We start from the raw sequence: 24,478 nt of genomic DNA, 5'->3' as shown, positions 1-24,478 counted from the left end.
ACCAGCTTTTCAGTATTGTGTTTCATTTTGTTTCTCTGATGTATTAGATCTTGCCTGTGCAAAAAGAGATGAGAATTTTTTTAATACTTTGAGAAATACTATAAAAACATAGTTCTAATCTTTTTTTTTGCATAGCAATATCTAATACATCAGAAAAGCAAAAGGAAACCCAAGTCACCTTCTTTGGAGGTGTTCAAAACCCACCTGGGTGTGTTCTTGTGTGATGTACTCTAGGTGGCCCTGCTCTGGCAGGGCGGTTGGACTAGATAATCTTTTGAGGTCCTTTCCAACCCCTAACATTCTGTGTGATACAGGAACACCTATTTTTAATGAAATAAATTCACACTTGGTAGGTTCTTTTTCTCTTTGACTTGGAAGTGCTTTGAAAAACATTGTTGTAATATTTATTGTTTGTTTTGTTTTTTAAGAAGTTTCATCTTGCTCCCATTTGAGGTACAGAGAATGTAAACTTCTACATCTGTGTTTGAATAACTTACTAAAAACAAACAAACAAAAAACCCACAAAACAAACAAACAAAACTCAACAAAACCCCACAAAAGGGCCATCAAAAAACCAGGAGGATGCTTGACTGTTTATATACAAACCAGAAAGTACAAATTCTTAAGGAAGGCGTGAAGATAGTTTAACAGTCTCAAGAAAGTGTATTTTTTTTTCTGTAGTGTCTGAACCCTGCTTGAAAAGGTCTGTAACTTAAATAATTTATATTTTGTTATGCATTTGTAATGCCTAAGTAGTACTAAGTGGTTTTTAGGTTTGTGGTACCTGGAAACTGTCCTGTGTTGGAAAGCTGTCTATTCATTTGCAAGCTACAGAGCATGGTTTGACTCTTTGGTTTCCATTCCAATGAATGCTACTCTCAGAAATGCAGCAATCTGCCTTGTCTGGAGATAAAACAAGGAGAATGAAGAATGTAGCTTGTTCTGTTGTGACAAGTCATGCAAGAGTCTGTTCTGAGATGAACATGGAAAAGATAGCACAAGCTTTCCTTTCGCTAAGGGAAATTCAGTATAATTGGAGCACCTTCCCTTCTGGAACACAGGAATAAATTATGCTTTTAACATCTTGTGTCTAGACACAGAGCTGTGCCCATGGATTTTGTTTTGTCTGTTTGGTTTTGTGCTTTTGGTTTGGTTTGTGCATTCTTTGGCTTTGTTTGTATGGTTGGGTTTTTTATTTGGTTGGTTTTTTGTTTGGGTTTTTGTTTGTTTGTTCCTTTTTGGCCTTACAATGTCTCAAGCCAGAATAAAGCAAACTTGAAATCTGAAAATATGTTAACTTGCCTGTGGCCAACCCATAAAACAGAAAATCTAGCTTCCATGCTCTTTTTGTCATCTCTTTCAGCTTAAGATGCAAGTATCCATCTCTGTTCTTGCTACCTAGATACAAGAAGGAGGTTTTAGCAGTTACTACTATTTGGAGCCTATAACAGAAGAGAATTTAAGGCTAACTTCCAGCTGCTAGGGTTAGGCCCAGTTCTCCTTAAATGACCACCCAGCCTTTGGCAAATTCACAGCTTGCATTGGGTTAAAAGGGACTCTCAGAGGCTATCTTGTCCAACCCTGCTGCAGTGAGCAGGGACACCTCCCACTAGATCAGGCTGCCCAGGGCTACGGCAAGTCTGATCTTGAATGTCTCTAGGGACAGGGCCTCAACCCACATCTCTGGGCAACTTGTTCCAGTATTTTATCACTCTTATTGTGAAGAACATCCTCCTGATGTCCAACCTAAAGCTATCTTGCTCCAGCTGCAAACCATTGCCCCTTGTCCTATCACCACAAGCCCTGCTAAACAGTCCTTCCTCAGCCTTCTTATAGGTCCCCTTCAGATATTGATATGTGGCTAAAAGGTCTCCCTGGAGCCTTCTCCTGTCAGACTGAACAGCCCCAACTCTCACAGCCTGTCTTCATAGGGGAGGTGCTGCAGCTCTTTGGTCATCTTTGTGGTCCTCCTCTGGACCCACTCCATCAGGCCCATGTCTCTCTTGTGTTGGGGGGTTCAACACAAGTTCTTCCTATTCAACTTTCCCCTATCACATCAGTTCTTGTATTTGACAGTCACTTAAGAAAAAAGAGAGAGAGAGAATGCCGCAGGACAAATGGCTCTGTGTAGTTCCAGGTTTGTCTATTCATTCAGAATCTTAAAGTGAAGGGAAGCAGCATGTCTAAGGACATGCTTCAAGGTATTTCTGAAGGTTACCTAAAGTTGTTGATGATTCCAAGAAATTTTTCAAAACTAATCATTCTATAGGAAAAGTAGATGGATTGCTTTCATTATAGTGTTGGCCAGTGTGTACTGGGAAACTGTCTTTGCTGGCTCTGTGGTAACTGATTTTATAGACATAAATTGTTAAAAAACGCTGGAGCCTTTTGAAGACTGCTGTTACAGGAAATGAAATAAATCCATTGTGGGATTCTCTGAGTACCATTTTTAACTGACATACTGTGCTGGACTGAGTGAAGTGAATACATGGTCCTTTTACTGCAGAAATGAATGCTTTGATTTTTATGCCTTCCTCCATGAAGGAACAGTTAAAATCAGGCACAGGGAAATACAACAGATGTTCGTACGCATTTCCCATCTGAAAATGCCTTCCACTGGCCAAGACGATTGTTAGGCACAATTAAGCCCACTATATACATCCTGTATTGTAAGCCAAGTGTGCTGAATATGTTCCCAACAGGGAAGCACAGATTTAGAAAGAAGGCAGTTTATGTGAACTTTCATCTGCAGTAGATTTTTGGGAGTCACTGTGTGAAAACCATAAGGAGACCTGACTGACAGCTCTGAGTCTGTGCCCCAAAGCACACTGTGCTGTAAACTGTATCTTTAAGAGAAACTTCCAACCCATGAGAAAATTTTGTAGGCATTTCAGGGATACCAACACTTGAAATCTGATTTCTGAGTGGCATTTGGTATTATGTTGCCAACTGACTTCAAAAGCTTGTGATATTATGCATTGCAACATTCTACATTCAGCCTAATTGCCACTGTAATCAGGTTTACGATGGCAGCCGTTCATGATGGCTACAGGGATGTATTTTTCTCTTTTATTTATTTTTTTTTGTCTGAAATGTGAGCTACTTTCTGATTTCCTAGACATACTTGGTAGGGCAGGGAGGAAGGCCCTGTAGACCTGCACACTTTTCAAATAATGTCTGACATGTTTATGCGGAGAGAGGGATTTGTCATTCCCAATGACATGATAACATCTACTGTTGAAAAAGATACTGGGAACTAAATACTCTCATGTTTTGTGCTAGGTATTGTAACTGAACACCATCTAGTTGGCCGTTCCAGAAAAGCATGCCTGCCTTGTGTCTCAAAAAGTCGCTGTGATTGACTATTTTTGTTGTATCAAAATATCGTACAGACGCTATGCAAGTGTGGTGACCTAAAAATGTCAGTGAGTATTTCATAGCAGTTGTCTTTTGTATTTTTTATGTTTTTAGTGGTTTGGGGGGGGGGGGGGGGGGGGGAGGGGGGAGGAAGGGAGAGAGAAATGCAAGACAGACATTGCTTTTCTGTTGTGTAATGCCTGTCATTTAATAATGTAAAATGCTCTGTGCCAGCTCTGTAAAGAGAATCTGTAAGTTGCTGGGCAATCAGTAATCTTTTCACTGAGATGTGCAAGAGAACTCAACCCTGTCTGCTGTTCTGGTCTTACTTTTCTGTAATAAGATACAAATCTGCAAATGCTGATTCCCTGTTTTTATTCTGTTCGTAGTTCTCCATGTAATGTCCTTGTTAAATTCCTCTTCAGATGGATCTAAGTGTTTAGTAGCTCATGCTGTCTTTGTTCATGGCAGAAATGAGGAGACAGCTGCTGTGTAGTCTCCTGTACAGATCATATGCAGTTACCTGTATTTTGTGAAGGCGAGTGAGACTCTTCTGTGCAAGGGGAAATTTAGGCTTGATCTTAGAAAAAAGCTCTTCACAGAAAGAGTGATTGCCCATTGGAATTGGCTGTCCAGGGAGGTGGTGGGGTCAACGTCCCTGGAGGTGTTTATGACTGGACGAGGCACTTAGTGCCATGGTTTAGTTGATTAGATAGGGTTGGGTGATCTGTTGGACTTGATGATCTTGGCAGTCTCTTCCAACCTGGTTGATTCTGTGATATGCTTTGTTACTATGAGAGAGAATATCTTAAATATCTCTTGGTTAGTGTTCTGGAAGTAGTAGACTTCTTAGGAGTACCAAGAACATTGCTGGGCAGTGCATGGCCTTTGCATGTGCCTTAATATGATTCCTTGCATGTTAAGTCACGTAGTGTGTATGTTTATTTCTGTTCTGCAGTTATTTTGATGGAAGGTTTCTGGCTGCAGATTTATCTTTTGCACTATTTGTTGATTCTTACAGAGTTGCACAAAATAGTTTTTACATAAAAGCCTCCTTCTAGCAGAATTATAATAAAGTGCTGAGAGGTGTTTTTATTCTCTTGGTTGTGATAAAAAGTAGGAGATCAAGAAGGGAACAGGTAGTCCACTGATTATTTACTGAATTTATTTAGCATGAGAGAGATTATTTCAAAACACTAATAAATGCACAGTGTTGCTTCTGGATGAGTGAGATGACATTTTCTGGTTTACATTTTCAGTGTGCGTTGGTTGAATTCATCGCGGAGATTTTCCTCCCCTGGGTTCCAGAAGTTAAGTACCTGAAATACTTAAAAGTAGTTTTGGGTCAGAGCCAGACTACATAATAAGCACATATTTCATAGGTTTATTCTTCCTGCTTGTTTCTCAGCACTTCTTTTCTGACACAGCAAGTAACCTGCCCAGCGTTTCCTTTTCTTGATACCATCCTACAAGTTTGTTGTAATGTTACACATTTTGCCACATTTCTCAACTTTCATGTGCCTCTTATTTCTATCCTCTTGCTGTTTAAGCACTGTTATCTCTTTTCATAGCATCATAGTATCAGTCAAGGTTGGAAGGGACCACAAGGATCATCTAGTTCCAACCCCCCTGCCATGGGCAGGGTCACCCCACACTAGATCAGGCTGGCCAGAGCCTCATCCGGCCTGGGCTTAAACACCTCCAGGGACAATCTATTATGCCAAACGGAACACTTCTCTGTAAAAATCTTTTGAGCACCGTTCTTCAGTTCCATTGCAAAAAATTGATTGGCATCTGCAGCATAAAAATAGATTGTGGTTTGGGAATCAGACACCTTCAGAAACAGATCCCTGACAGATCCATGATACGTATTTTTGGGGAACACTTAATGCTAGAGGCATTTAAAGTATTTGTGAAAGTATTTCTTGAGGATGATGCCTATTAGCTCATGAAGTGATTCCCTAATGTACTGTCCAAAAAGCCATCTGTTTTACTGATGACCAAAACCAAACAATTAATTTGTTGCTATGCTGTACACTGATACTGTAGCATTTCTAGTACTTGTTCCATTTAGCACTCTGTTGTTCTGTATGTATACATAATTCTGCTAAAAAGGTGTGTTTCCTTGGAAAGCAGGATAAAAGTTATAAATGTAACTGAAACTTAGTTATTGGTTTGGTTTTTGTTTTAAGGGGTTTGTTAAATAGCTGTTGTGATCCAAGAAAAAGATGAAGTCGTTAGTGCTAATTACCCTTCAGGCCTTTTTGGAAAAGAGCAGTGTATGTATGTACTCTGTGACTTTGCTTAATAGTTAGCTTTTGTTCTCTGACAGAGCAGGAGACTTTGAATATATATTACCTACTGCAGAAATAGAAAAATCAAATTGGTCATGTAATGGTTCTTCTCTCTCTGTCTCAGGACAGAACGTTTTTGTTAAAAATTGATTCCACCTTCTTCACTGAAAACCATTGCTCTAATGCAACAGAGCCTAATATTTTTGTTGTTGTTATGTCTTGCCTTTTTGGTCACAACCAGAAGGTGAATGTATACATTTATGTATGGAAGGTTTCTTGCTGTGAAGAGGGATTTCCAATTCAGAGATTCAAAGATGTTCAAGCCAGGAAGGATCATTATGATAATTCAGTCTGTCCTCTTGAATATACATGCTACAGAATTTCTCACAGTGACTGGCTTAAAGCAGACCTTTTGGAAGATTTAATCTTTTTTTAAACATCCAAGTAATTTTGATTCCATCAGTTTCACTGATACCCTACTGAACTGTTTGAATGTTTAATTACCCTTGCAGTTAGGACATTTCTCTTTATTTCCACTTCTAGCCATTGGTTCCTGCTGGGTATTTTGTCTGCAAGATCGAAAATGCAAAATACCCACAGACAAATGAGGAAGCTCTTGAAGGGTGCCACCCCTAGCAGTGATGTATTTCACAGGCATGGAGAAAAATAGGGAAGGAATGCACCTTGTGGGATCATGTAATCTACTTCTCTGCCTGAAGGCAAGATCAACTTTGTGTGTGTCATTCCTGACAGATGTTTGTTGAGCCGGTTAACATCTTGAACAACGGGGACTCTCTAACCATTCCAGGCATTTTACACTGGCATTAGAGGTGGGATTTTTTTCCCCAGTGTTAGAGATATAACCTCCCACTGTTATTTTATGCAGAGCTGGCATGGAAAATCCATTATTTCCATCCTCAACATAGTGGGACATTATCTACTTAAAGACAGTGATGCCACCCTCAGCCTTCTCTTTTGAGGTAGTGCAATTTCATTCCTTCAGTCTTTCCTTCTAGAGTTTTCCTTAGACTCCTACAGTTGTGAGACATGGCGAAGAATTTAGATCCACAAAAATACTTGGGCATCTAATTTTGCTTTTTCAGAGGAACATTACATTATAATGTATGGAGCCTTCCTTTCAGACACCTGAAACTGGAGTGGGAGATAATAAAATTTTGCTAGTAGAAACAGATGTGCACTGGGGAGGAGAGGTGAGAGTTAACACTAAGTCATGAGACACCGAGCACTGTGAAGGATGAGTTTATTTTGCTGTTATTAAAAATTTCATTTCAGGATAATCCCTCTGAGATTTAACACGTTATTTTAAGAAAAGCTTCCTAGAGCAGCAGTAAACAAGACAGAGTACAGTAGGTTCAAACGATTCATAAATGTTTGGATTTTTTAAACATCCCATTTATTGAGTCTATTTCTGATACAGTGCTGGAAGAAACAGCAATCATGTTGCCTGTGTGTTTGCAAAGGGTGACATTTGTAAAGTAATCTATTTAAATAATCATCACTCTGAAGCCTTGTCTGCAGTTTTTGGTTGTCAGATTTCTGTGGAGTAGGAAGAAAAACACTCAAAGCACAGGCTGGCTCCTTAGTGATTTTTCATGTATCCCTCCTTCATCAGCAGCTCAACTGAGGCTTAATTTTGAGGTTGCTGTTCCATGTGTGACACAACCAGTTTCTGTGCATGGCTTTGTGAAAGCATGTATCTGTATGTCTGAATGTCCAATAAATAGGAGCACCACAGCCTTCCACCTGGATATGTTTGTTTACATCAGTCAACAATGCACTCTGCATTCCTACCCCTAATATTCTGTGATTCTGTGGGTATTACAGAAATATGTGGGGTAAAAAACCCCCACATTTTACTGTGTGGCATTTACACTGAAGCAGGATATAGGTAACTACCGCAGTGTTCAGGGGGGGTTTTTGAACTACTGTGACATGAGACCACCTTCTAGTACACCCAATGTTTGAGTGGATGGCATTATGGAACTCACAGCAGAAAAACCCCAGAATCTTTAGACACAAGAAATGTGTGGTCTTCCCTTGTGCCAATGGGAAACCCCAACACAGTGGGTGATGGCAATGATGTGTGTTATTAGTAGGGATAACATTACATTAATGGCAAAACAGGAAACAAAGCACTGATGTGCTACCATTGTGTTACCTGCACTTAATTATCCCTTGATAATAACTGCACTTTAGAGAATTATTGTCTTAAATGTATGATTTCTCCTCTTTTTTTCTTTTTTTTGTTAGAGTTTGTTAAGCTAGGTGACAGCATAATGTATGAATGCATGTACTCTTCACAGGGCTTTTAAAGCTTTAAAATCTATATTTAATTTGACAGCCTCCAGTAAAAGGCAGCATTTTGGCATGTGTTTTGGAGCATTCCTGTTCAAGAAGGCACTGAAATTACAGTAAAGCACATGCTGAAGTGCTTTCCTGAAGTGGGATCCTAGCACTCAGTAAATATAATCATATTTTCTCAAGTATTCCCCTAGTGTTAATATTGATGATAGAATCTGAAACTCTGAGGCATGGATCAAGAATAGTCTGTGATCAGGAAAAGGCAGATAAATGGTTATGGAAAAGCAGAGAGATTAAGAAACACAGAACTAAAGCAAAATAAATGAGCCTTAGCAAAGCGGGATTTATTTGCCAGTTTTTATTTGTATCACTTTGTATAAAGTGATTCAAAAACCCCTCACATGTACCACATTTCTTTCAGGAATCTTCTTGCCCTTTTTATTTATTGGTGTTTTTTTTTGTTCTGTGTTTTGTTTTGTTTTCTCCTTAGTTATTCACAGGAGTGTTAATATGTTGAGTTGTGTGCAGTATGAATAGACCTAGTTAGAAAACCAGGCCTTAGTGAGTGTAGAAAGTGTGGTGGAGCCTCTCAGTCCTTCTTCAGGGCCAGCAGATGACCATTGCCAAGTCTTGTTCTTGCAGAATTTACTACATAATCTCAGAGAATAATGAGAGCTCTCTCCCTTTTTACTTTCCAGCACTGGGGAGAGCTTGTAAAAGGTCAGTGTGTGATAAGAAATGGATAAAGATGAAAGAATGCCCTTACTGCTCACTCCTAGACACAAGATACAGATGATAGAGCATCTTTAAGAAATAATAAATTTTCTGGAGTTCATATATAATTTACCACTTATATTGTGGATGAACAGAGGGCAATATAATAATAAGGTTATCATTTCATCTGCTTATGCTCATAACAATAAACAAGATGTTAGCAAATTAAAGCTGTCACATTATCAGTATAATTTTTTTTTTCAGTTTCTTTTTTTTCCACTGTGATTTACCATTCTCCCCTCTCCTCTGGTTTATGCATCAATGCCCTCATAAATAAGAAGTGATCCTTGCAATGTGAACAAAATCAAGAGTGTAAGCCTGGGAACTCTGTTCAGTTTGCTTAATGTTTTAGTCTTTGTTTCATGTCTGTATCTGAAGATACATGGCGATTTAATTGTATGAGAAAGATTTCTGTCCGGAGCATGTGTGGAGAGATCTTTCTAACATGGATCATGTATTTTTGTTTCATGAAACTTGCTCTTTCAGGGACAGATTTTGAGGTAGTTGCATACAGTACAAAATTAAAATCCTCCACAATGTTATTCTTTGGGAGACAACTTGCATGGAGTTTGAAAATCAGTGGACTTGTTGGCTTATTTTTTTTGGGTTGTATCTAGACTTAGTTATTTTGTGTGAACTTTTCTGTGAAATACAAGCATCACTCAAAAAATAGGTGAAAACCTTGTGAAGATAATAAATACTTCAAGACATATCTGAAACTTCTCAGGAAGGCAGAGCTTACAGTGTTTAGAAAACTAGCAAGGGTTTGCTACGTGCTTAAAAGTTCACCAGTTCCCTTTGTTTCAGTTGGTGTAAGCATAGCCTTTTTTCCCCCCACCTGCTTTGTTTATTATTGCCAGGAGTTGCTCCAGTCATGCTCTGTACTCAGTGAAGCTTTGCTGAAGAATGTCAGTCAATAGTTGCAAAGCTGTCAAGTATTTTTCCCTAACTTCAATTTACACGGGCACTTCCAAGAGAAATTAATGAAGTCTTGTGTCAGTGCACCTGTAGCCCTTTTAAACGAACTTTTAGTGGTCTGGAATGTTTTCTGTGAAACTGCATGTATTGTTTTCTGGATCACAGAGTGGATAAATGCTTCACCAGCCAATGCAGAATGAGGAGAATCACAGTTTACAGTTGCTGGTAGGAAGCATTCACTTTAGGTTGGTGATATGTAAATTTATTCACTTATTTATTGTAGTGATAGATTATTCTCACTTCTGCTTTTACTTGTCAAGCTGCACAGTGCTAAACCCTGCTAAAATGGTGCAAGGACCCAATTACAGAAACTACAAAGGCATGCAAGAGTAAGCAAAGAAAAAAACATATAAAAGGATTAAAGATCAAAAATAGAATGATTCCAGTGAAACTGCATTAGGAGACATCAGGCAGGAAAACATGAAAGAATTAGAGTACGGAGAACAAAGCTTTATGAAGCTTCTGAAAACTGACAAGCATATTAAAAAAAATTATTTCTGTTAACTGTCTTTATTAGAATCAAAACAGTTTCTTAGAGAAGAGCTTTTTTTCAGAGTTGTAATGAACTAAAGACTTGAATTTTCTTCATTCCTTCTGTTTCTGGAGTTTGAGTTTCATCTGCAGAGTTGAGGAAGCTGGTTGTAACCAAATGTCCTGGTTTTGGTTGGGATAGAGTTAATTTTCTTCCCAGTGGCTGGCACGGTGCTGTTTTGGATTTAGTGTGAGAATAGTGCTGATAAGACAGTGATGTTTTAGTTGTTGCTAAGTAGCGCTTATCCTAAGTTAAGGATTTTTCAGTTTCCCATGCTCTGCCAGCAAGCAGGTGCACAAGAAGCTGGGAGAGAGCATGGCCAGGACAGCTGATCCAAATCAGCCAAAGAGGGGATATTCCATGCCATCGAAGGGAGAGTGGGGAACATGGTCCCCACTACCACAATGATGCAGTCAAGTTTCTCGTGAGTTTTACTTCTTTTCAGTTCTCTTTCCGTCCTACTGGGAGGGAGGAGGAATGAACAAGTGGCTGCCTAGTCGTTGGCTGGGGTTATACCACAACACCAGGGCTTTAGAAAGGAAATAGTATCTTTAATTTTAATGAAAGTGTTCTCCAAGATTTTATGAGGAATTATGGGATGGGGTTTAGCTACTTTCCTGTGTTAAACAGGCCAACGCTTTTATTCCTTCCGTGCCTTTGTACACTGCCTTTCAATCTAATCCATATTTCCTTATGCAGTAGGCATAGTGTTGCTTTGTGTCTAGAGCACTGACAAAATTGAGGTGCTTTTGACCCTTGCTTTTCTTCAAACAAATGACTGTTGTGTAGAATTAGCTTTCTGTGCACAGAGAACTGTGAGAATGGGCTAAATGAAAAATCACCCCATCAGGAATAAGACTTTATTCACATTGCAATTCCTCCATGTTTCTTGGAAAACTGCTCAAACTACAGATTCTTGCAGTATTGCTAAGGGGTTTTGTCTGTTTCCTACATACAGGGTTTCTGCTGGAGTTAGGAGAAGCAGTTCAGATGTGGTGATTTAGACCTGTATTTGAAGCTCCTGAATATATTTTAACATGTAATTGACAATTTTAAGAGGGTTTTCTTTAGAAGGATTTTTTTAATATACTCCAGAACCTTTGTATAGATCAATACTTGCTGTATTTTGGCCAGCATGGCACCGTATTCCTGTAGCATTTCTTCAGCAGTGTTATTCAGATATCTCCATCTCCAGGGCCCACTCACAGAGGTATCAGTTTGGGAGTGGAAGAGAAGCACTGTGATTTTTTTTCCCTACATTTTTTTTGTAGCAGCAAAGACTACTGGTTGAGGTGCTGCACAGACAGTCGCTGGCTCTTCTCTGGGGTTGTTCTTCGTGTAGCTTTTGCAGTATAGTTGAAGCCTGGGAGGGATACAAAGCAAGACAGATGGTTTCCCACAGACTTCCCCTCTAGCTCTTTCATCTTTCATCTAACTATTAATTCATCTGTTTGGATGGATACATTCACGCATGGAACCAAGATGAATAATAATGAGATTTTTAATAACTCCCTACATTTGCATTCCTTGTAACTCTTTACATGGTTCTAGCTGATTAAAATGAATCATTTACATAATTAACATATGGTTATAGTGTTGGCTTTAATATGCTGATTATCTCAGTACTTTTGTCTAGAGTCAATTGGATTCAAACTGTAACAATTGTTTGAAGTGAGAATAGTTTACTCCTATGAGGCTTGGTGAATATTAGCCATGGGACCTGGGTAGAAATAGCACAACTGTCCAAGAAATTCTTTAATGTAAAGCATGTATTAAAAAAAGATAAAACTAAAAAGTCTGTCACATCTGCTGTGTACAGGTCAGGCTTTACAAATAGCTTCCTCTGGTTAGAGAGACTTCTGCAGTTCTTCAGTGAGATTCAAATAAAGTACCAGGCACAGTATTAAGAATGAATCAAGACAACCAGTGCAAATCTAATCATTTCATCATTTGTCATGACTTTTTGGTTTCTTTTCTTTTAAATCATGTTTAGTAGTCATAATAATAATTTATTTAAAATTATCTCAATGTAGGTAGACATAAAAGAAATATCTTTAATTATTATTATTAAGCTAAATGTGCTTCAATATTGTGTTCTCTGGATTACCTTGCTCTTAAGATTAAAGGGGGAGGGGGTTTTATATTTGTCATTTTGTTTGCTTCCTCCTGACCATGTCTGTGTAGCAAGTAACACTGAAGAAATCATATTTTATGAATTGGTAGAATGTATTTCCAATCTTGCTCTGACCCTTGATGGTGTGCTTAGCTTCCTAATGCAGAGGCTGCCTGAAAACAGAACAGAAAAGAAAAGAATAGTCAGTTTTTGTGGCTAGGTAACTAACACTTCTGTCAATGAATGCTTTTTGGATGTTCATGAATATGTGAAGCAAATTTGTGTTAATTGCACTACTGTTGTCCACAATTAGTCTGTGGTAGACATGATTAATTGTAAAGAGCCCTGACATTTATGCATAAAAGGCTTGAGGTCAAACAGAAATGGAGAAAAATGGGTGCTGCAGCATTGGCAGATGGAATGCTAATGCATTTTGACTTGTACTGAGAATAATGATATTTCTACATCAATAGCAAATAATTGTTTTAGAACTGTGGAATATTCTTCTCTCCTTTGCTTTTCTCTCTCTGTTTAACTTTCCTCCATCCCACCCCAGGATGCCACAGCCACTAGTTATTTTTACAGTGTAGTCTTTAATTGGCTTTAATAATAACTTTGTCAAGTGCTTTACCGGAAACTTACACCAAATAGGTAGCTGGGAAAGGACTGTATCGATTGGCTTCTCTGAGGCAAAGTGTAATGGAAACATATTCTGATGATAATTCTGCATGCATTTTGAAGGAAGTCTCTTGAATCTGTGGGTATATATCCTGTCAATAAATGAGCTTCCTGTGTTCCTAGGACACAGGCTTTAATGACATTTTAGCATGCTTATCATGTTGAGTAGTAAATAATTCAGCAGGTGGAACCTCACTGTTTTAATTTCTATCTTAATAATAAACAGACCATCTTCACTGTGTCATTACCTGCCTATGAGTGTGATCCATAACTATCTGGGTCCATTTCCACCACGACACCATATGACGTTTAGACCAGTACACTGTGCTGTTCCCAGTCAGTGGAACTGTAGGGCTGTAGCATTCTTCATGGGATGCTGGTCTGAAGCCTCAGAGCTTTTTAATAATCAAGACACCCTGATGGTCCGTGCCTTTTAGAAGGCCAGCAGTGTGGCTGACTTAGTGAAGTCTGGCTGTGTGCACATGGTATACAATAGTCAAACTGAAGGTATGTGTACCCGGAGCAGAGGGAGTTGTCTTCCAGTTCTTCGGTGTTTGGGAGTTCACTCATAAGTTTATTTTGTTCAAATCAACATTAATGATTATAGATAATGATTAATTGACATCAGTAATTCTGGATACACTGTTGGTGGACGTATTAGTCCAGTGAAATTCTGTTGCTTTAGTTCCTGGGTGAATGTATTCCTTAATATAAAGACTGAGCAGGAAAGACTCTCCCACCAATTATCAATATTTAAAACAAATAAAAAATCCCAACAAAGAGAAACAAAACTTCAAAAAAACCCACTACCTCCCAAAAAACAACCACACAAAAAGCAAAACAACAAAACCCAAACCAGCCTGACTGAAGCAAGCAGAATTCCCTGTCTCTATTGTGTGCATTTTAGTATGTTTCAAGTTGTCATGCTTTTATTCATGTAGCATGTATGGAAGATAGGTTAAACCTTTCCAATACCCTTTTGAAGTGGTACTTAGTAGTTCCTTTTTGATGTTCCAGGAAAATCCACCATCTATCTGTTCTCACACAAAATGTTGTTGTTTTTTGTTTGTTTTGCTTTGTTCTGTTTTGTTTTAAAGTGAAAGTGCCATAGCCCATTTGAAACGCTTGGGGTTTATTTGTTTGGTGGTTTGGGTGGGTTTTTTGCCCGTTTGTCTTAGTTTTGTTTTGGTCTTGGTTTTGGGGTTTGGTTTGGCTTGGATTTTTCTTGGCTTTGGTTTGGGTGGGGTTGTAGATCTTTGCAGTGGAGAAAGTTTTTACATAGCTGCAATCTTTGCCACTTGGCCATTTGTAATTACTTTTTAGCACATCTCCAAAAGTGAGGAGAAGTCCTTAAGACATCAATTTAGAATGAAGTACCAGTGCTCCTTCAAAATGCTGATCTTGCAAAACAGTTATTCAAACTGTGGTCCAGACAAGAGTGTTAAGTGATCCATGAAATCACACAGACTTTAAAATGATTTTACTTGAGAACTGGCTGACAATGGTTCATGGTGGCCTCTCCAAAATGTTGATGATCGTCTTTGCTACATAGTCTGGAACACAACATTCTGTGGGAATGCCACCACAGGTAATGACTCTTTTGCTATAGCATACTTGCATCAGACCAAACCCAGTTACCAATTGCTTAAACATAGTAAGGCCTTGTATAATTCATGGATATATACATCCATCATTTATTTTGATAAATCAAAAATCCATTTTTTTCATGATAAAAAGACAACCTACTATTAGTTTTACTCTGGTTTAGAATCCCAGATAACCTAAATGAGAGGAATAGGTTATATATATTACCCAAAGGACATGGTTAGGAAGATTAAATTAAGTGAAATACTGTCATCTTCCATTGAGAATTTTTGAATTGCTCAGTGATGCTTGGTTATGTGGCCTCATTCCCAAGTATAGCATTCTTTCAAAGCACAATATATGGTACTAATCTCCAGCACTCCCGTAATAAATGCTGGACTCTGGACAGGAGATGGCCAAAAGAGAGTGCCTGGGCAAACCTTAATCTTTAATAAGGTGCAGAACTAGTCTATAACTGTCAAGGAATGACAGAAGAGCAGTGCTTTCAGCTTGCCTGCTCAGAATAGAAAATGGGGTCCTCTGACAGGCAAGAAAGGCTACTTTATTCTTTATTGGGTTTGGGCCTATTATTGTGCCTGTGTTATTTAGTTATTTGACATTTGTGAGTTGTTGGGGCAAAAGGAAGTCCAGTTATTAATGTGAAAACAGAATTTAAAGTGGATTTTTATGCTGAACTTGCATTGAAAACTCTTAGACTTGGAAGCAAAGCCATACCTGAAAGATCAGTGGATGTTGTTTGTAATTTAGAAATGTAAAGCAATTTTGTATTAAAACAAAGGGCAGCTCTTAGAGATAAAAATAAGCAGACATTCAATATTTTTCCAGATTTAACCAGGTGAGGAGAAAAATAGCAGCAAATGAAACAATGCAGAAGTTGGGTGGTTTATTTCTTTGAACTGCTCCTTGCCATCTAGAATCCTTGATAATAGCTTTTTCTTCCCTTTTTTTCCTGTGCAGTCTGAAGTGATTTCCCAAGCTTTGGCTAGAAATGTGACACTTTTTCTGTAACTGCATTGCCAGCTGTGCTTGTGTGCCACCAGTCATCAGCCTGGGAGTATGCAAAGGACTCCTGATAATGCTTTTATCTGACTTGTGACAGACTCAGCTTCTGCTGCTTGCATCATGTGCTTTGGATGCCTTCTGTGGGTCAAAGCCTCTTGGTCCAGGAAGCAGTGTCTGCTGCCATCATTTTGCAACAATTTTTTTAACAAACTAGACATTTTCAATCTCAAGAGAAGCTTTTTCTCTCTTGTTTTGCAGTGAAGTCCTTCAGGTGCTTATGTACCAATGCATGGCATTTAATTTGCAAGAATATCAGAAACTTAATAAGATGTGGTTGGTTTGTTTGTTTGCTTTTAATATTTAGGTCTCGGTTCACATAGAGTAATGAAATTAGGACTGTTTAAACATTTTTGCATGAAAGTTCAGACATTTTATGTCAACAAAAACCAGTATGCCCCTGCATATTGGTAAGTTTATGCAAAATATTTGAGAGCATACATTCTTCATATACCTGCCAAATGGGAGGCAAGCTGCCAAACTGCAATTTCTGACTTTTCCAAATTCTTAGAAAACAAAAACATTTCCTTATCTGTTCATTTGTTTTGAGTTCTTTATATGTATGCAAGGTAATTGCATAGGAGTTAAGAATTTTTTTAACCTGAAAATTGACAATTAGTGTCAACCTGTCTTTCGAAAGATACAAATTAGATAAAATCATAACTGCCAGTCGTGGTGATTTGTGGTGTTTGAATGGTGTGAGTTCTCATTCCAGGTTTTGACAGCACTCTGAAACCTCTGAGAAGGCCCACTAAAATGTGTGGTTTCCTCTAGACTGATTAGTTAATCAACTGAACATGAGTCAGCACTGTGGCCAGCTGGCCAAGAAAGCCAGTAGCATCCTGGCTTGTATTAGAAACACTGTGGCCAGCAGGAACAGGGGCTTGATCATCCCCCTGTACACTGGTGAGGCCACACACTGAGTATTGTGTCAGGCCTGGGCCTCTCAATATAGGAAGGACATTGAGGTGCTGGAACATGTCTAGAGAAGGGCAGCAAGACTCATGAAGGGCCTGGAGTGCAGGACCTGCAAGGACCATCTGAGGGAGTTGGGGTTGTTCTGTCTGGAGGAGAGGAGGCTGACGGGAGACCTCATCACTCTCTACAACTACTTGAAAGGAGGCTGGAGTGAGGAGGGGGCCACTCTATTCTCCTTGATGACAAGTGCCGGGACCAGAGGACATGGTTGCAAGCTGCACCAGGGGAAATTTAGGCTGGATGTTAGGAAAAATTTCTTCATTGAAAAGGTTTGAAAAGATCAGAATGGTCTGCCCAGGGCAGCAAAGGAATGACCATCCCTGGGGGTGTTCAGGCAGCATGTGGACCTGGCACTTAGGGACATGGTTTAATGTCGACCCTTCAGTGCTGAGTTGACAGTTGGACTGGATAATCTTTGTGTATTCAACCACATATGTTCTGTGATTGTGTGATTCTGTTATCAGTTTGTTTGTTTGTTTGTTTCAGCCAAATACAAATTTTGTCTGATTTTTTTTTTTCTTGTCTTTTCTTCATGTAGTCTCAGATGGGCATGTGTATAGTCACAAGCATGCTGAACACAATACTGAAGTAAAACTTGCTCAAAACTACAAATGGTTTATTTCTGCAGAACACCCATGTCCTTCAGCACTGGTTAGGCCACACCTTGAGTACTGTGTCTACTTCTGGGCACCTCAGCCTAAGAAGGATGTTGAGACACCTGAACTCATCTAGAGAAGGGCAGTGAGGCTGGGGTGAGGTCTCGAGCACAAGCCTTATGAAGAGAGGCTGAAGGAGCTGAGATTGTTTAGCCTGGAGAAGAGAATTCTCAGGGGAGACCTTATTGCTGTCTACAACTACCTGAAAAGAGGTTGGAGACAGGTGGGGGTTGGTCTCTTCTCCCAGGCAACCACCAACAGAACAAGAGGACACAGTCTCAAGCTGTGCCAGGGGAAGTTTAGGCTTGAGGTGAAGAGAAAGTTCACAGAGAATAATTGGCCGTTGGAATGTGCTGCCCAGGGAGGTGGCAGAGTCCTGGTCACTGGAGGTGTTCAAAAAAGGATTGGATGTGGCACTTGGAGCCATGGTTTAGTTGTCATTAGGTGTTAGGTATTAGGTAATAGGTTGGACTGGATGATCTCAGGTCTTTCCCAACCTGGTTGATTCTATGATTTTGCAAGGTTTTGTTCTTTCGCTTGAAGTAGTCACACTGAGGGTGTGTAGGAATTCCTGTAAGAAAGTAGTTGGTAGTTTCTAACCTTTGCATTCATGCTTGGGTTTGCAGATTGTCAGCCTACATAACTTTTTCAGGAAGATTGACACAGAAAAGAACAGCTTCTCACAAGTGACAAATATCCAGAGCATGTGCATCTGTGGTCTGGCTCTGCTATTGCAAAATGATACAAATATAGAATGTCGTTTAGTGCTTTAAAATTCTCAGTCTTTCTTATCCAGCCAGAATGACTGGCCAGGCTGCATGAAATGAAAGCACTTGCAAGAATTCTTTGAAATATGGACTAATAGGCCCTGTTAATGAGAGGTGTTTCTATATCCTAGGCAAAAATTCACCAGTACTGTTGACTCAAAATTAGTGTTGATGCTCAGGTGTGTTTTGCTGGGAAATACTTCACTGCAAGAGAAAGGGGAGACATCTGACTTGTTCAATTCTGGATGACCTTAAGCTTTAGGTTTTCTCATTCTGAAGGCACAAACACAAGCACCTGGAGATCAGGACCTACAAGGACCATCTGAGGGAGCTGGGCTTGTTCAGTTTGGAGAAGAGGAGGCTGAGGGGAGACCTCATTGTTCTAAGATTTCCTGAAGGGTGAAGGAGTTTTGAGCAATGAGGGGGCCAGCCTTTTCTCCTTGATGACAAGCAATGGGACCAGAGGAAGTGGTTACAATTTGCACCAGGGGAGATTTAGGCTGGTTATTAGGAAATGTTTCTACACTAAAAGGTCATTGTTTCTGGGGATGTTCAAGTGACTTGTGGACCTGGTGCTTAGGGAAATAGTTTAGTGTTGACCTTTCAGTGCTGGGTTGAGGGTTGGGATTGGAGGATTGTTGAGGTCTCTTCCAACTGGATATGTTCTGTGATATTTTCAAGTTTCAGAAGAAAAGGCAGACACTGAACAATCTTTCCAAGTAAAAATTTCTGTAGGAAACTTCCAGATGGCTTGGCAATTTTTATTTATTTATTTTTAATTTATTTACTATATCCTTGTTGCTGATTTTTGTCTTCAATCTTGAAACCTTTGCTTTCTGTGAGAAGATGATCTTGCACATGTGGCAAGTTTATTCTCCAAAGAGTGATTTTGGACATATTGTTGTTTATGTAGTTGCCTGTGGACTTTTCATCTAATCTCATCATCATCATATTACTCAGTTAAGGGTCATAGCAATTTAAGTATGGCACTGTGCCACTCCAGACAGATGGGCATGGGCAGGCAGCCAAGAATACATGTTAAGGGCAGAAGATTTTTCAACAGCCTTGTTTGAAAGTGTACTTCAGCCCACATGTAGCGTGACTGTACATACCTGATCCATTTTATTCTCACTTGTGCAGCACTATAAAGGCAATATCCTGTCTTAGAAGAGCCTAAGATAGCCCTCAGATAAAACTCTGCAGAGACACTTAGCTTTTTCCTGAAGACACTGGAAGTACCAAAGAAGTTTCCATACACCAGCAAAATAGTTGGGCCCGTTATCTTTTTCTGTTTGTCTCTCTGGACTTTAGTCAATTTACACAGGAAGGTTATTTAAATTACAGTAAATAAAATTCCTTTAAAAAAAAAGGTTTTCCTCAGGGTTGTTAAAAGCTATATATAGCATATTAAACTGATTTGTAGATTTGGGGGGTTTTGATATGGCTTTTATTTTCATGTGAAAATAACAATGATGTTTTTTTCTTGTTATATCCGAATGGGCAGAAATTCTGTACATTGGCCCCTGACTTCTTGTCCTGAACGGGCAATTCATGTTTCTTGACCCAGCCTCAGTTAAAGTTTATTTTCCTTACTCTTTTTTAGTGATTACAGAAAGTTGCTTTGAGGGAAACATTTTAATATTCTCTAATCTGACATCATTTAATACTGTGCAAGGGATGTGTTTTTATGATTTGAAAAAGAATGCTCGTGAGCTAAGTTTAGTTGAGCAGTCAGGCATGATTTGCATTTTAAATGTGTCCCCATTAGTCACAGACACTTAAAGTTTGGTAACACTTTAATCATTTAGCCTTTATGAGGGTTATTGCTTTGTTTGAAAATCAGTCATTTGTATCATGTTGCATTTGTAAGTACAAGTAGTTTAGAGTAACATCTGAAGTTGGGACTGCGTTGTGAGCTTTGCTTGTTGCTAAACTGATTGAGTACCCTCACCCTATCACAGATCTAGCTTTTAGATGTCTATAGGCCAACTATAAAGTCTTAGGAAAAAACAACCAACTAACCCCCCCCCCAAAAAAAACACCACCAATACACAAACTGACAAAAATGTGTTTAAAATCTTATTGTATTAACTGTGAGTTTTCTTTCTGTAGATGCACCAACTTAACAGTGCTGTGCTTTTTTTTTCCTCCCTTACTTTGTTCTTGTGTACAGGAGTGGGAATCATCCTCACTTGTATTGACTTGAAAACTGTGGGTAAACAAGAGAGTAGTTATGTGATTGATGACCATACAGTAGAAAGCATGAACTGTGCCTGAAGAAAAGCTTTTAAAGTGCTTGTGCTGCTTCCTCTTGTAAACGCAAACTGCGTTACCCAGAGAACTGCACATTTTCTTGAGTCCGTTCCTCTGTTGCTTGGTATCTCCTCTCAGGTTTTGTATCTTTTAATACAGTAAAAGTTAAGAGGAGAAACAAGAAAGAAAAGAAAAAAAAACTACTAGGTCTTCTGGTTATTTAAGAGTTTTGGTGATACTGTGGCATATCTTATATTACACTGAATTTCATTGTGTGATTCTGTTCATAGAAAACTGTGGTTTAACAGCGATTAAAAGAGCTGAATCAGCTCTTCTCATGACATATAAAGGAGTGTGAATGAAGACTAAAAGATAAAATACGTGATTCCAGTGTAGCACAACTTTCATTTGAATAAAATACATAGGCTAGAGGTCCAGAAGGGGCCACTGTAATTATCAGAATTGACCTTCAACCTGTAATACCACTACAGACTCCATCTGGTTTGTTCCAGCAGCCACACTGTATTATATATTAACCTTTTTATCAGTAGAGTGCTGGAAATGAGGTAATGAAAAATGCTAGGCATCTTGTGGTCTAATGTGTACCATTTTGAGTTCTTCAGTCCAGAAAGTACATCATTGTTGCTAATGGAGGTGTCATAACTGAGTGCAGCACGGAAACTACTGTTACGCTTTATTGAATTGAGTCCATGCAGGAACATAATGCAGTTATATCAGTTTAGGCAGTAGTTTCCCTATTACTGCCAGGATTTGTAGTTGGAAACACACCCTTCATTCTTCCACCAAACTGAAAAATAAAAGCAAAACTGAGAGAAATTGTAGTTTATTTGGATATGGCTAAGAAGTGGCCTTTGTCTGCACAAGTAGGTTCCTCTGCCTGAGATTTGCAGTCGTTATGCTGCCTTTTTGTTATGATGATGTTGCATAGTATAACACTGGATTTGTTACCAAGTCAAAACTGCAGAAACTTGTCAGATTTCCTCAATCCACCATTATACTCAACTAATTCCATCAAAGTGGTCCCATCTTCTTTGTGCCTCTGAGCCCTAAATTTTGGGTTTGATTTCCTGAGGGTTAGAAGTTATTCTTCTCCCATGAACCGAATGTTTGTGGTGATAAGCTACCTAAAATAGATTATATAGGTGATCTGGTTTAAGAAGCAGGATGTGTTGTTCCTGGGAAAGAGACTCATGCTTGTTCTCCAGCAGGTAGGTGCAGGTGCTGGGAGCACAGGTGGTTTGCTAAACTGGTAAGAATGCTTCTTTACATTAAAACAAAAAGAAATGTTGAAAGAGATTGAGATTTATTTTTTTTAACTGTCAGATGAGCCTATGGTCTTTTAGCAAAGATTTATTGTGTTCTGCTTTAACTGTCTGGCTCCTTTATCCTCCTAACTCATGCCACAGGAGCAGTTTTATCCTTTTATTCCCTTCTAACACAACACAGAAGTTCACCTGGTTCTGCCATCAAAGTATACAAACCCGTGGGGTCTTGGGGACAGAGATGGGAGAATGTCTCTTGACTATTGAAACCTGAAATGCATGATGAAATTCTGCCCCTTAGGTGGTGTGTGTACTCAGAGGGGAAGGAAGCAGTAGGATAATGGCAGGATTAATGCTGTATTTGTACTGGAGTGACTCTTAGACTACTTTCCCGCTTTTAATTGGCAGAAAGTGAGCCTCTCCGTAGGTCACATTTTCTGGCCACCACTCACTATTTTCTGAGGGTTGGATACTCTTATATTTATCCCTGTGCAGTTCCATAAGGAAAAGGAAGCATTCCTCCTTCTTCCTTTTTTTTTATTTATTTTTTTTTCCACACCTCTCTTTTAGAAAACAAGTAGAGCTGTGTTGAGTTGAGCTACTGTTCCTAGCAGCACCTGGAGATTAGTGTTATCTCTGCAACTATAATGCGTGGGCCAGTATTGTATTACATCCTCTCTAACGGATAACTCTAGAGGGAATTCCATCATTCTGGGTACTTTCTAGTGAGCTCAGAATTTTTACTAGGACTATCCAATGCCTTTTCCTTTGGACAGCAGAGGAATGAAATGAAGTGAATAAGTGCCTATAAGAAATGTGACCATTTGAGGCTGTGCCTTTAAGAAAGGGACAGTGCTGGGACACTCTGGCTGAATGTTTTGGAATAATAACGAAAACAATCAGATATTCTAAACGACTTTCATTGGTAGATTGGTAGAATGCAACTTTAAGTTTTGAGTTCAGCTGGAATTTTTCTCAGTTTCTCTGTCCTGCTTTTCCAGCCTGTCTGCTTCTGAGCAGCCGGAGTTCTGACCTTGGATAAATATAAGCACTAATGCTGCAATTAATTCACATAATACTAAAATTCATTTTTCCTTAATAACTGCCTTTCTCTCTATATAACCCTTTTTGGGGAAAAAAGGGAGGTAGGGGGGAGATGGGGGTACAGGGGGGGAACCCTCCTCTGTCCGGAGGAGGGAATTTCCTTCCTGTATTCTTTTTTTTCCTTGCTGTATATTTCTGTACATATATTGTAAATACTGTATATTGTGTATATATATTACCTGCAGTTCATTTTTGCTTGTAAATATAGCATTCCTTTTGCTTCTCCAGCTGAGTTAGCTGGGGTTTTTTTTCCTTCCTTCTTAGTGGGGGAGAGAAAGCTAGGCCTTCTCTCTCAACCCACTACAAAGTATGTATGCAAACCCACAAATGCCAGTTTAGTCTGTGGTTTCATGGAAACCATATAGTAAACAGTCTATTTTTACTTAGAAATTAGGTGAAAAGCTTTTTCTGTGCTCACTGCTCATGTAAAGAATCTTTCAGCTTCCTAGCCAGTTCTCAGGACAGCTTACTACTTAGTTAATATATTTGACCTAATGACCGAGTGTTGCAACCTTATGAATTATGTATCGGTCTCTTGAGTACCAAACTGTGCGCTTGGATTTTATTAAATCATGTCTGATTTGATTATCTTTGCTATATCATGCAACAAGTTCATTTCTTTTGAATTTATTGTTTGGACTTACAATTAAAAGATGCAAATGAAATTGTGTAGTTCCCCTCCTGTCTTCATGGTGATATTGATGAGTGATCTACTGATTTTTTTAGAATTCCAAGTAGTATTCTAATATAGCTTCCTTACACTCTTCAGAGTAGAAGATCAGTGTAATACTTCAGATTATCAATTTCTGGACCCAGTGTTATCTGTTCAGAGAAGCATATTTCCAGACTCAATAACAGCAACAGCAGCAGTGTATGAGGTGGGTTTATATACTTTGACTTGCCAGTTAGTAAGACACTGATTGTTTTCTAAGCATAAATCACAGTGGTGCCCACTTTGCTAATAAGAGTGTGAGAACTCAACCTAACAGCAGCTTGATATTCAAAAGTTAGGCATTTCTGCCATTATGAAGTATGGGCTTTAGTTTTCAAAATCATCTGAGAGGTGACTGTCTGCGGCTCATGAGATACAAGTAGGAAACACTGACAGTATGACATTTATTTCTGCTGCCCCTCAACTGCCTGTGTTACTGTTCAGTCCAACACATCAACATAAATACTCCAACTAAACCCAAGTGTGAGCTGTCTTGTGTTCTCATAGCACTTCAGCCAGAATTTCCTATGTGTGAGTCTGTCTGACTGGAAGATACAAAACGTGGGGTAGCTCATCCTTTTTTTGTTGTGATTGAATTGCTCTTTTTCAATTTAGGAACAGTTTTAAGCATTTGGATGGAATCATCTAAACTCTACAATCCAGGATGCTAAATGGATCCCACATATGCAACACTACTGTTCCAAAAAAAGGGCAAAATTAAATGATAGATGGCATGTGTTATTATACTGCTGCCTGAGGCTTTTCAGTATGCTGTGGCAGGAGGGTTTTCCCTTTCTGAGTGTTTATTTAAAGTCAAATTAAATCTGCTCCATTTATAACTTCTTTGTGGTATTAGATGAAAAATATTCTCTGTATTCCTCCTTCTCCCATCTTTGTGTTACCACTATTTAATTTTTTGGGGGGGGGGTGTTAAAAATAAAGGGTTAATTTCATTGCCCTTTAGGTTCTAGTTTACGTACATTCCTATAGCTTGACTGGAATAATGTCCCCAT

The 24,478-nt window shown here is 39.0% G+C and overlaps 1 protein-coding gene across 40 annotated transcripts in view; it reads left to right on the top strand.

The window, feature by feature from the left end:
- RBFOX1 (RNA binding fox-1 homolog 1) overlaps window positions 1-24,478 on the top strand; it is an 881,269-nt gene that overhangs the window by 622,621 nt on the left and 234,170 nt on the right. The window contains exon 1 of one of the 40 annotated variants that reach the window (XM_068147205.1): window positions 10,585-10,681. The exons of the other annotated variants lie outside the window; for them this stretch is intronic. The gene's annotated coding sequence lies outside the window, so the exon portion shown is untranslated. Of the gene's footprint in view, window positions 1-10,584; window positions 10,682-24,478 lie in introns of those variants that run through there. 40 annotated transcript variants of the gene reach the window in all.

This window comes from Melanerpes formicivorus, unplaced genomic scaffold (genome assembly GCF_026170545.1).
Source record: "Melanerpes formicivorus ecotype bairdi unplaced genomic scaffold, bMelFor1.0.p_v2 SCAF_14, whole genome shotgun sequence".
NCBI classification, from domain to species: Eukaryota; Metazoa; Chordata; class Aves; order Piciformes; family Picidae; genus Melanerpes; species Melanerpes formicivorus.
The sequence above is the reverse complement of the archived record's forward strand: the minus strand, read 5'-3'. Positions and strand labels throughout refer to the sequence as shown.